Source organism: Scyliorhinus canicula, chromosome 5, assembly GCF_902713615.1.
Source record: "Scyliorhinus canicula chromosome 5, sScyCan1.1, whole genome shotgun sequence".
Taxonomy (NCBI): domain Eukaryota; kingdom Metazoa; phylum Chordata; class Chondrichthyes; order Carcharhiniformes; family Scyliorhinidae; genus Scyliorhinus; species Scyliorhinus canicula.
This window is the reverse complement of record NC_052150.1, coordinates 169,445,098-169,459,421: the sequence shown is the minus strand read 5'-3', so window position 1 is coordinate 169,459,421 and position 14,324 is coordinate 169,445,098.

Here is a 14,324-nt window from a genome sequence, read left to right as displayed (position 1 = left end):
AGAGGACACGAAAAGTCGTTGGCGGATAGGATCAAGGAAAACCCTAAGGCTTTCTATAGGTATATCAGGAACAAAAGAATGACTCGAGTAAGATTAGGGCCAATCAAGGATAGTAGTGGAAAGTTGTGTGTGGAATCAGAGGAGATAGGGGAAGCATTAAATGGATATTTTTCGTCAGTGTTTACACTGGAGAAAGACAATGTTGTCGAGGAGAACACTCAGGTTCAGTCGACCAGGCTAGATGGAATTGAGGTTCAAAAGGAGGAGGTGTTAGCAATTTTAGAAAATGTCAAAATAGATAAGTCCCCTGGGCCAGATGGGATTTATCCTAGGATTCTCTGGGAAGCCAGGGAGGAGATTGCAGAGCCTTTGTCCTTGATATTTATGTCGTCTTTGTCGACAGGAATAGTGCCGGAAGACTGGAGGATAGCAAATGTTGTCCCCTTGTTCAAGAAGGGGAGTAGAGACAACCCTGGTAATTATAGACCTGTGAGCCTTACTTCGGTTGTGGGTAAAATGTTGGAAAAGGTTATAAGAGATAGGGTTTATAATCATCTTGAAAAGAACAAGTTGATTAGCGATACTCAACACGGTTTTGTGAAGGGTAGGTCATGTCTCACAAACCTTATTGAGTTTTTTGAGAAGGTGACCAAACAGGTGGATCAGGGTAAAGCTGTTGATGTGGTGTATATGGATTTCAGTAAGGCGTTTGATAAGGTTCCCCACGGTAGGCTATTGCAGAAAATAAGGAAGTATGGAATTGAAGGTGATTTAGCGGTTTGGATCAGTAATTGGCTAGCTGAAAGAAGACAGAGGGTGGTGGTTGATGGCAAATGTTCATCCTGGAGTTCAGTTACTAGTGGTGTACCGCAAGGATCTGTTTTGGGGCCACTGATGTTTGTCATTTTTATAAATGACCTGGAAGAGGGTGTAGAAGGATGGGTTAGTAAATTTGCAGATGACACGAAGGTCGGTGGAGTTGTGGATAGTGCTGAAGGATGTTATAGGATACAGAGGGACATAGATAAGCTGCAGAGCTGGGCTGAGAGGTGGCAGATGGAGTTTAATGCGGAAAAGTGTGAGGTGGTTCACTTTGGAAGGAGTAACAGGAATGCAGAGTACTGGGCTAATGGCAAGATTCTTGGTAGTGTAGATGAACAGAGAGATCTCGGCATCCAGGTACATAAATCCTTGAAAGTTGCCACCCAGGTTAATAGGGCTGTTAAGAAGGCATATGGTGTGCTAGCCTTTATAAGCAGGGGGATTGAGTTTCGGAACCACAGGGTCATGCTGCAGCTGTACATAACTCTGGTGCGGCCACACCTGGAGTACTGCGTGCAGTTCTGGTCACCACATTATAGGAAGGATGTGGAAGCTTTGGAAAGGGTTCAGAGGAGATTTACTAGGATGTTGCCTGGTATGGAGGGAAGGTCTTACGAGGAAAGGCTCAGGGAATTGAGGTTGTTTTCGTTAGAGAGGAGAAGGCTGAGAGGTGACTTAATAGAGACATATAAGATAGTCAGAGGGTTAGATAGGGTGGACAGTGAGAGTCTTTTTCCTCGGATGGTGATGACCAACACGAGGGGACATAGCTTTAAATTGAGGGGTGAGAGATATAGGACAGATGTCAGAGGCAGTTTCTTTACTCAGAGAGTAGTAGGGGTGTGGAACGCCCTGCCTGCAACAGTAGTAGACTCGCCAACTTTAAGGGCATTTAAGTGGTCACTGGATAGACATATGGATGAAAATGGAATAGTGTAGGTCAGATAGGCTTCAGATGGTTTCACAGGTCGGCGCAACATCGAGGGCCGAAGGGCCCGTACTGCGCTGTAGTGTTCTATGTTCTAATTCCCCCTTAACTGTTCCAATTCAACAACAAAATCCAAGTTAAACCAGAAACCCCTTTTTAAAGGCGTGGCCCAACATACAGCACTCTTCCTGGATAAGACTTGTTATAGATGCTCTTGTTCCCCTTTCCAAACAGCAGGTTTGAATTCCTTCCAGAAAACAATTATCTCTTTTAAGCTATCAAGTAGTCTGAAAACAGCTTTTAAAATGAAGATAGAGAGACACCTCTTTCAACCTGTGCAGTTCAAAACCAGACCAAACTCAAAGGGAAAGTAAAATCCACAGAGCCAAAGTCCAGCTACAAAACTCAAAGCGAAAGTAAAAACTCACAGAGTCACAGCCTGGCACCACCCACACAATGACATCACTGAAGCCATGTGATAAGACAAAAACATTTCTTAAAGGGACACTCCCATGACAATAGTGATAATACCCTCTGAGAGAAGAAGAGCTTTGAACACAGTCACTCAATGGACATGCCTGAAGCTCTTCAATGTAACTGATCGATCTCGGTGCTACTGAAAAAGGGGAAGGACCCACTGGAGTGTGGGTCCTACAGGCCCATTTCTTTATTGAACATGGATGTGAAAGTACCGGTGAATGTGTTGGTGTATATGTTGGTGGGTTGGCTGCCAGAGGTGGCCTCTGAGGATCAAACGGGCTTTGTAAAGGGTAGGCAGCTCTGCTATAACATTAGAAGGCTGCTGAATGTAATTATGACTTCATCGGGGGGGGGGGGGGGGGGGGGCACCTGAGGTTATTGTATTCATGGATGCGGAGAAGGCTTTTAGAGTGGAAGTATCTGTTTGAGATTCTCGGTAGCTTTTTGTTTGAGCCGAAGTTTGTGGTGTGGGTTTGACTTCTGTATGCGTCCCCTATATGTATGAATGAGACGTATGTATTTTGGATTACATAGGTGAATGAGGCAGGGGTGCCTGCTGTCACTGTTGTTATTTGGGTGGCAACTGAGTCCTTGGTGATGGCCCTTTGAGTGTCGGCTGAGTGTCGAGCGATTGTGTGGGGGGTACGGAGCACTGGATGTTGCTGTGTTGTTGCTACCATAGTGTGCCTTTAACCCATAGGTGTTGGACAAATGACTGAGAGCTGGCTTCATTTAATCAAATGGTATTTATTCACACTCACACAATGTTACAGTTAATCAATCACACCATCCAACACAAGTTATTTTACAGAATACTAAAGTTCACAATTGACCTTAACTTAAGAGTGACTAGCAAGTACCCCAACAGATAAAGGTCCTTATGTTTCCACTTTGGTAGCCCTCAATGTTTGGTCCTTGGTCTGGTCTGATGCTCTGGCTCTGGTCTGCCTTCTGTTTGGTGGTGTGATGGTCCTCTTCGTGGTGACCAGTGAAGATCACCATTGTTACGTCGCTGTTGCGCGCTGCTGCAGAAAGAGATTCCAATGTGGTGCAGCACCTTTTAATCTTCCTGGACTTCGCGCCCTTTTGGGTGGTCCCTGGGTCATTACCAATCAATTGATCAGAGCTTGATCACCCTGATTGATCAAGTCCAATCAGGAATTGCCACATTGATTTTGGGGTGTGCACTCATCAGCCATGTCTGTAGCTATTAGGGACATGTAGGCTTTCCAAATATGGAGTATAGGTACTGCTGTGTCTGGTAAACAAGCGTGATTGAGAGTATGTTTCTATTGTCCCTGGGATGGCCTGGAGATGGCCTTTTTCCCATGTATTGCGATGTCTCGGCTGCAGCTTGCTCATCAATGTTTATTTAAACTGGAGCCTGCTTGTCCTTTACATGGTTAAATTTCCCAATGTCCTTTGCAGGACACCATCTCAGTTGGCCGTTCAGCCACAATATGCAGATGACCTGTTGTTTGTATCAGACCCGCTGGAGAGTATGGCAGAATTATGGGCCTGTTGGAGAAATTTAGAGCCTTTTCCGGTCATAAGTTGAACGTAAGGAAGAGCGAGGTATTTCTGGTAAATGAGGTGGGGCGGGGGGCCAATTTGGGGACACTACCATTTCAGATGGCAAGTGAGCGGTTCAGTTAATGCATGAGTGGGCCATGATGCACAGGTGGAACTTGACAGTGTTAGTAGATGAGGTCAAGGGGATTTCAAGAGATGGGATACTTTGCACTTGACATTGGCAGGGAGGGTGTCGGTGGTAAAGATGAATGTGTTACCAAGGTTCCTGTTTGTCTTTCAGACCCTTCCGACCTTTCTCCCTAAGGCCTTTTCCTGGAGGGTGGAGGCACTGATGAGTGAACTCAACCTCCTCCTTGATCCAGTTCAAAGCGGTGCACAGGGTACATATGACTCGGGCTACGATGAGTGGGTTCTTCCAGGGAATAACAGATGGGCGTGAGAAGTGTCGGCGAATGATGCTCACATGTTTTGGGGCTGCCAGAAGTTGGAGAGTTTTTGGGAGGCGGTGTTCGGGACTTGTCCAGAATAGTGGGAGCTGAGGTCAGGCTGGACCCTATAGTGGTGATTTTTGGGGTCTCGGAGAAGCCGGTGCTGCTGGAGGGGAAGAGGGCCAATATCGTGGCCTTTGCCTCTCTGATCCCCGGCGAAGGACCCTTTTAAGCTGGACGTTACATACGCCACCAAGGGTGGCGGCTTGGCTGGCGGACTAGTACGGCTTTCTCCGGCTGAAGAAGATTAAGTTAGCTCTCAGGTGGTCAGAGGAGGGCTTTGAAATACGGTGGAGGCCATTCATGAATTTACTTGAGAAACTGTTTGTCGCATGGGGTAGGTTGGAGAGAGGGGAGGATTAAAAGAGGAAATATTGTACAAACAGTTAATTATTTCTTGATGGGCTGTTGTTTCTGTTGATATTGTGTATGTTTGGAATAAAATATCCTTGAAAAAAAGTACTTTTGTTTGGAATGCTTGTTGAACCTCCTATTCATAACCATTTTGACTGATCTCAACGCTAATGGTGGGCTCTACTGAATCTATCAAATGTTGAAAGTGAAGAATAAAATGACATTGAAAATTGTACTGCTGTAACACTTCATACAACACTTTATAAGTTTATTTTGAACATCAAGATCTTTGTTAGAAATGGTAAATACTCTGAGATATCAAAATGGAAAAGTCCTCCATGGTGAACAGAATTCACACAAACCTCTGGTCAGATCTAAGCAGTGCAATCGTGTGTTCCTTTCTCAAGATCAACATTAAGGAGTGTTGTCTGGGATACAGTTGTGGCAAAAGACTTTTGAGCCAAGCTAAATATGCCAAACACTGTATACAGCTGCAACAGACTGCGTAAATGAGTGGGCACTGTTATCTCCGTAGCAACGAATCACAATGCAAGGATAGTTTTGCGTTATTAAGGAAAACATTTCTGTTGATAGTGTTACCATGTGAATACTCTATTTTTTTCATTTTTTTTCATTTTTTCCAATGAAGGGGCAATTTAGTATGGCCAATCCACCTACCCTGCACATCGTTGGGTTATGGAGACCCACGCAGACAAGGGAAGAATGTGCAAACTCCACATTGCCAGTGACCTGAGGCCGGAATCGAACCCGGGTCCTCGGTGCCATGAGGTAGCAGCGCTAAGCAATGTGCCACCTTGCCGCCCAGTGAATACTCTGTTACTCATGCTGTGGCAGTAAAGAATACCTTTGTAAATTATGTTGTCTTCAATCCAATACTTTTTTGTCACCCCCTGGTGCCCTCAGGACAGTTTAAGAAGGGTATTGAAAACTTCCTTGTCAATATACAAAGACTCTGCTGGTCTGGCAGCATCTGTGGAGAGAGAAAAAGAGTTAATGTTTCAAGTCCAATGTGATTCTTCTTTTGAACTGACTGACAGGGTCTTCAACTTTATCTGATGCATTTTCTGCATTTCTGTCCTCACCCCTTCCCCTCCCTCCCAGAACAACAATAGAATTCCCTTTGCCCTCAATTTGCACCCCACCAGCCTTCCTATTGAAAGGATTATCCTCCGCCATTTCTGCCAACTCCAGTGTGTTTGCACCATCAAACACATTTTCCTCTCTCTTTCCCTACCAGCATTTTGAAGAGACCATTCCCTCCACAACACGCTGGTCTATTCCTCTAGTATCCCCAACACCTCATTCCCTTCCCATAGTAATTTCCCATAAGACTTCAAGAAGTGTAACATCTGCCTCTTTTACATCCTCCCTCCTCACTATCTAAGGACCAACAACCCTCGCAGGTGAAGCAGCGTTTTACTTGTACATCTTTAAATTTACATTGCACTCTCTACATCGGTGGAACAAAACTGGATGCAGACTGGGTGATGGCTTTGTGGAACATGCTTACTCAGTCTGCAAGCAGGATCCCACCCTTCCAGTTGCTTACCATTTCAATTAACCACCTTGGTCCCATACTCACATTTCTGTCCTCTATAAGTTTCAGTCAAGCCTAATTCAAACTGGAGAAATGGCATTTCATCTTCCACTTAGGCACTTTACAGTCTTTTGGACTCAACACTTGAGTTCAACAATTTCAGACCGTGAACTCTGTCCTCCATTTTGATTTTCTTCCCTCAAGTGTCAGTCTGTATCTTGTTTTCATGTTTTTGCTTTCAGATAACACCTGACCTCCATTCTGCTCTTGCCACCTACTCTGGACTAATGCTTGGTGTCATTCATTTTATCATTACCATCCCTTTGCCTTAATTTCCATGACATTGTTTTCATTTCATCTCCCCTCCCCTACAATCTATTCTTGACTTTCTCTTTTGTTCCAAGTGACCTTTCCCTTCTTTTCAACAACAGAAACCACATCACATCCCTACCTCTCTTTAATTCTGAAAAAGAATCAAAACGAAAATAACTGAGTTCTGAAGAAGTCATATTGGACTTGAAATGTTGAGTTTGTTTCTCTCTCCACAGGTGCTGCCAGACCTACAGAGTGTTTCCAGCACTTTCTGTTTACGTTTCCAATCTCCAGCATCCGCAAAATTTTGCTTTTATTTTACTGCCTTGTCAATGTTGGGTCATAGTCCAAGAACTTTTTTTAAACATTCCACCACCAAGGACAGTTTTGAATGGAAGGACTTTGGGTCTTGGGTCAGGGGTCACAGGATGATAATTTGGGGCTTGATGCGACCATCAATTCACTCGAAGACTCGTGTCGAAGTAAACAGTGGTTTTAATCAACTTACAACTTTGTCTGCCTGCGACTGGTACAATACTGAAGGCGGTCCCGCAGGTCTGCTGCTCTTATACTTCCTCAAAAGGGCGGAGCCCGTACATGCTCCAACATCTCCCCCTGTGGGTGAAGCCACACAATGGCCCATTGGAGCCCATAGGGTTCATAACATAGTATAACGTAATACAGTATACTGGTGAATCAACAGTATTTATACATTCGCCACAGGGCTGTCATCTCTGAGGCAGCAATGGTGGCTGTCGAGCGGAGTCTCTGATGGGACAATCCAGGGCCGATTACACCCATGAACATGATTCCTCACTCTGAGACCACATAAGAGTCTTCAAAATGATTGTGGGCTAAACCGATGGCCCTTTTCAACAACTCTCGATCGCCCTCCTGCCTTTCCCAAACTCACTATGCTGAGCAACGCTCCGCCAGTTCCCCCACTCACTCTGGCATTAAAATTGGGTCACTGTGGGAAAAGGTGTGGGAACCATTGCTATAGAGTCAATCATGTCCACGTGAGAGTGTAAAGCAGGCAATATTGATTCAGTCGCCTCATGTACCCCATTCCCGAGTTTATTTTCTATTTATATTAATTGGGAATACAGTCGAACAGAGATATAAAACGGGCTATTGCTCATGTTTACTCCACTGCACAAAACCAAAGCTGACCCAGGATCCTGAAGTTTGCTGCAACATCTGACATTTTAGAGTTAAGTAGACTGCAGAATTTCCTGTCTCAATCACAGAAGTCAAACTGGGTCCCCCACACACAGTTGAAATAACTGTTTTTTGTGCATCTTTTGGAGCCTCCAGTGTTTCTCAGCTGGTCAGACCAACAGATTTAAATGACGTCACATTTCGTAAATCTGTGTCTTGTGTTCCGGACTTTGGTGGAATAATGCTCGGAGCATTTGATGAATGGTTCGATAGTAGCTTCTCAGACATAAGCTTATCATTTTCACTGATCTGCTGTACGGTATTTTTGGTGCCATAGTCAAAGCAGTTGACATTTTGACCCTAAATATCGAGCTACTCCAGCTGCTTTTCATTTGGCTTTACATATGGTTTCCCTTGTTACATGGAATCTTTACACATTTAAATGAGCCTCTGCGATCAACCTCAAAGATAAATTCCTTTTAAAAATAATTCTAAGGTTACTTCATTTGTAAATGGTCCATGGGAACAGCTGAAACCCCTCTGTCCAGTAAGGGACCCAATAATGCTAACTCCCCCTCCTCCCCCAACACACACAGACAGGCACATTTGCATGAAAGTCAATTATATTTTTTGATGAGGGGGGAACAGGATGGGTGGTCGGCACCTGAGATACACCCAAAGCCCTTTCTCTCAGCTTTTAAAATCATAGGTCCTCCCCCTAACCCCATGGATTTAAACAAAGTCAGTGATGGAGGTCAGCTGCTGGCATATCTTGTCCCTGCACTGAGACAGGCCATCTTGGCCCTGCACTGTGATAGGCCATCTTGGCCCTGCACTGAGATAGGCCATCTTGGCCCTGCACTGAGATAGGCCATCTTGGCCCTGCACTGAAATAGGCCATCTTGGCCCTGCACTGAAATAGGCCATCTTGGCCCTGCACTGAGATAGGCCATCTTGGCCCTGCACTGAGACAGGCCATCTTGCGCCTGCACTGAGATAGGCCATCTTGTCCCTGCACTGAGACAGGCCATCTTGGCCCTGCACTGAGATAGGCCATCTTGGCCCTGCACTGAGACAGGCCATCTTGGCCCGGCACTGAAATAGGCCATCTTGGCCCTGCATTGAGACAGGCCATCTTGGCCCTGCACTGAGACAGGCCATCTTGGCCCTGCACTGAGATAGGCCATCTTGGCCCTGCACTGAGATAGGCCATCTTGGCCCTGCACTGAGATAGGCCATCTTGGCCCTGCACTGAGGCAATCTATCTTGGCCCTGCACTGAGACAGGCCATCTTGTCCCTGCACTGAGACAGGCCATCTTGGCCCTGCACTGAGATAGGCCATCTTGGCCCTGCACTGAGATAAACCCTCTTGGCCCTGCACTGAGATAAGCCCTCTTGGCCCTGCACTGAGACAGGCCATCGTGGCCCTGCACTGAGATAGGCCATCTTGGCCCTGCACTGAGATAGGCCATCTTGGCCTTGCACTGAGATAGGCCATCTTGGCCCTGCACTGAGACAGGCCATCTTGGCCCTGCACTGAGATAGGCCATCTTGGCCCTGCACTGAGACAATCCATCTTGGCCCTGCACTGAGATAGGCCACCTTGGCCCTGCAGTGAGATAGGCCATCTTGTCCCTGCACTGATATAGGCCATCTTGGCCCTGCACTGAGATAGGCCAACTTGGCCCTGCACTGAGATAGGCCACCTTGGCCCTGCAGTGAGATAGGCCATCTTGTCCCTGCACTGATATAGGCCATCTTGGCCCTGCACTGAGATAGGCCAACTTGGCCCTGCACTGAGATAGGCCATCTTGGCCCTGCACTGAGATAGGCCATCTTGGCCCTGCACTGAGATAGGCCATCTTGGCCCTGCACTGAGACAGGCCATCTTGGCCCTGCACTGAGATAGGCCATCTTGGCCCTGCACTGAGATAGGCCATCCTGGCCCTGCACTGAGATAGGCCAACTTGGCCCTGCACTGAGATAGGCCATCTTGGCCCTGCACTGAGACAGGCCATCTTGGCCCTGCACTGAGACAGGCCATCGTGGCCCTGCACTGAGATAGGCCATCTTGGCCCTGCACTGAGACAGGCCATCTTGGCCCTGCACTGATATAGGCCATCTTGGCCCTGCACTGAGACAGGCCATCTTGGCCCTGCACTGAGATAGGCCATCTTGGCCCTGCACTGAGATAGGCCATCTTGGCCCTGCACTGAGACAGGCCATTGTGGCCCTGCACTGAGATAGGCCATCTTGGCCCTGCACTGAGACAGGCCATCTTGGCCCTGCACTGATATAGGCCATCTTGGCCCTGCACTGAGACAATCCATCTTGGCCCTGCACTGAGATAGGCCATCTTGGCCCTGCACTGAGATAGGCCATCTTGGCCCTGCACTGAGATAGGCCATCTTGGCCCTGCACTGAGATAGGCCATCTTGGCCCTGCACTGAGACAGGCCATCTTGGCCCTGCACTGGGACAGGCCATCTTGGCCCTGCACTGAGATAGGCCATCTTGGCCCTGCACTGAGATAGGCCATCTTGGCCCTGCACTGAGATAGGCCATCTTGGCCCTGCACTGAGACAGGCCATCTTGGCCCTGCACTGATATAGGCCATCTTGGCCCTGCACTGAGACAATCCATCTTGGCCCTGCACTGAGATAGGCCATCTTGGCCCTGCACTGAGATAGGCCATCTTGGCCCTGCACTGAGATAGGGCATCTTGGCCCTGCACTGATATAGGCCATCTTGGCCCTGCACTGAGACAGGCCATCTTGGCCCTGCACTGGGACAGGCCATCTTGGCCCTGCACTGAGATAGGCCATCTTGGCCCTGCACTGAGATAGGCCATCTTGGCCCTGCACTGAGATAGGCCATCTTGGCCTTGCACTGAGACAGGCCATCTTGGCCCTGCACTGAGACAGGCCATCGTGGCCCTGCACTGAGATAGGCCATCTTGGCCCTGCACTGAGACAGGCCATCTTGGCCCTGCACTGATATAGGTCATCTTGGCCCTGCACTGAGACAGGCCATCTTGGCCCTGCACTGAGATAGGCCATCTTGGCCCTGCACTGAGATAGGCCATCTTGGCCCTGCACTGAGACAGGCCATCGTGGCCCTGCACTGAGATAGGCCATCTTGGCCCTGCACTGAGACAGGCCATCTTGGCCCTGCACTGATATAGGCCATCTTGGCCCTGCACTGAGACAATCCATCTTGGCCCTGCACTGAGATAGGCCATCTTGGCCCTGCACTGAGATAGGCCATCTTGGCCCTGCACTGAGATAGGCCATCTTGGCCCTGCACTGAGATAGGCCATCTTGGCCCTGCACTGATATAGGCCATCCTGGCCCTGCACTGAGATAGGCCATCGTGGCCCTGCACTGAGATAGGCCATCTGCTGGATTTATGGGATCCTCAGCAAAAGTGATACAGAATTGTTCAAACTTTTCAGGGACAGTTATGATGGAATGCATAACTGATTTGCATCTGTTGTTATTTAAGTGTGGTGAACATGGGCTGAAAGGGCATATTTTCCTTTTAATTAGTTGGATGCAACATAGAGTGGAAATTTGGATGGGGCAGATTGCACAATTGTAAAAAGGCCCACACTCAAAATTGGATTAGTACCTTTAATAAGAAATTCCTCCCATCTGATCTACTGCATCCTGGTGTTACTTTGTGTTCAAAATTCAACAAGAAAGAAATCCTCTGGTAAATCTCTAATACCAGCTGACCTTGAGAGCACAGTGGAATAATGCCCACTATCATCAGACTAAGAATTAAAGTACCAATAGAGCTCAATGAAGCATGAGGTCAAATGCAGTTTGGCTGCTTTAATTTTAACATTGTGGTTTATCCAGAATTGCATTGAAAACTGAATCAAACATTCGCAGCAAGCATTAAATGAACAAATCTATTCCTTTGACAAAGCAAATTAGTTTGTGTTACATTTATCCAATGCCTTTTCTTTGTAATACAATATAAATGTTGCTATAGTAACAACTGAGCAATATACTCCATCCATAACCAGTAAGGGTTCCAGAAATCCAGAGATGATTTCAGGCTGGTCTGAATTTGTTATCTCCATTGCCTCCAGCGATGATGCAGTGACAAGCCACATCTGTGATGACACAGGCCATCACAGAGGAGGCTCAAATATGTAACTCTCCCAACATGTAAGAAAGCTGATGTTCATTTAAAAAAAATTTCACTTTGTTTAAGTCATCTTTTACAATTAAATGCTTTCAATAACAAGTATGTCAATCAAGCTTACCAGCCCCTTTAAATAACACGTTTGTTAGTTTTAATGGGAGCTTTCATACATTACCATATTTCCACGTTTTTTTGTCTTTTAAGTTCCTTATATGGAGTTGAGCATCACCTCAAAACAACAACTTGGTTCCAAATGCAACCTTGTGCAATATATTCTGTTCACACATTCTATCAGCCATATCCGGATGGCAAAACATTCCATGTACTTCACGATGTTTCCATGACAGCTGGGCTGACTATGGGGGTTTCTAAAGTTACTGAAGTGGCACTAGTGCCTCTAAGAACCACTGGAGGGGCTGTATTCTGCTACCACCACAAGCAGCACACATCCAATAGCAAAACAAATGCTCCAAGTGGAGATCTATTGAACTAACCAATTTGCCCCCTCCTCCTCATTCAAATCAGGGGCCCCGCTTTATTTGTTTGCTGACACATTTATAACTTTTCCTTATGATTTTTAACTTTAAAACACACACCTGCAAGATTGTACATGTGTGTACATAGTCTGGGCCATACAAAATTAACAGTCCAGATTCCACAGCAACAGGAATCTAGGACAACATTGCAATATGAAAACTTTCTGTTTCCGAACATGCAAAGTTTCATTATCCCTCAATAGCGAATTGTAAATGGAGAAATTTATTTTCAAATTTACATGCAGCAATGAGGTAAATAACATTTTATTTTACCAGCAGTATGGTTCATTGCTAGCACATATATCTGAGGCTGTCTATTTGATCCACCTATTATTTTCCACAGCACCAAAACGTGGAACATTAGAGATGATAGGAAAATTCTCCTAGATCTAAAAGTTGGATCATTACCTTTTCACAAAGGAGGGTATTTAATTTATATATTCGTGGTTATTGGGTGACTACAGTGATAGTGTACAATGTCTTCCTTTTCAATGAAGGAACATTTTTGATTTGCAAGTCTGAAATCCATGGAGACAGAATGCCTTTCACATAAATTATTTTCGGGTTGACTTTGTTCATCACAATCACATGAAAAACGGTGGTGCAGCTGTTTGATGCAATAGGTAAATGTCACTTACCGTCAGTTTTAATTACGCATACTTTTTGTACTGCCATATCATGTTTATAACGTAGTTATTTACTGCCCCGATTCAAGAGGTAATATGTTGCTTCAAATTCATTTTGGCAAAGCTTTGTTTTAAATGGCTTCTTTGGTGTGACAACAGAATTCAGATCTCCTGTTGTCTGATATAATTTCGCAACTCAACGAATCTGGGTCTCACTTAGGTAAAAATACTGAAAATAAATTGGTCAAAAGATCTGCACATTATTGGATAGTAATGTCTATATGGTGTTGCAACAAATTCTTCACCATGTTCGAATGATATTTCACAGTTAACTGTTTGAGTGAAAGCAACCTGTTTATGAAATGCTGAGTGCCTATTCAGCTGAAGCTGCATATGATGGTAGAGATTGTGACAATTTTAACTGGACAATGCGATAAAAAGTGTGATGCTATCATTCCACTTTCATTACTTTTTCTCTCCCCAGATAGATCTAAACCTTTGAAATGTGTTGGCATTTGCAATAAAAAAAATAGGAACTGGAAAGACATAACAGTTTTATCTGTGACTAATGTTTCCAGTGGAGACGGTTCATCAGAGAACCCTTCAAGAAGAACTGGAAGTAGGTGGGATGCATGAGAAACTATAATTGATCAGATTACATGATTTGAGAATTGCAGAATTTATATTCAAAGAACAAAGAAAATTACAGCACAGGAACAGGCCCTTCGGCCCTCCCAGCCTCGCCGATCCAGATCCTTTATCTTAACCTGTCGCCTATTTTCCAAGGATCAACTTCCCTCTGTTCCCCACCCGTTCATATATCTGTCTAGATGCATCGTAAATGATGCTATCGTGCCCGTCTCTACCACCTCCACTGGCAAATTCATCTGATATCTCAACTGTTAAATTGATGAAATTTCAGAAGTGCGATCAAACTTTTACTGATCACTTATCATCTAATTTTCGTTTAGTAAAATGGTAGATCACAGAGCAATAAGATACAGGGAAATCTTAAGCCTAAACTAAAAACAAAACATGTTGGAAATGCTCAGCAGGTCAGGCAGCTTAATGGAGCGAGAAACAGAGTTCCGGTCAATGATCTTCCAACAGAACAGAAACGATTGATCTCCCCCTGTCGTCTTGTTTGTTGGTCTTGGGAAGGAGGTAGAAGCAGGCTGCTCAGGATTGGGGGAAATGTGACTTTGAAAGCTGCAGAGGGAATATTTCCAGAGGAGGTGAGGTCAATGACCTTTCTGGCGATGATGTCTTGCTATTCATTAGTGGCATTAATGTCTAATGGGGCGGAGGCAGGCGTATCGGTGAGATACTGCCCAGCTTCTGTTACGTAAAGGTCACTTCATCAGACATCAA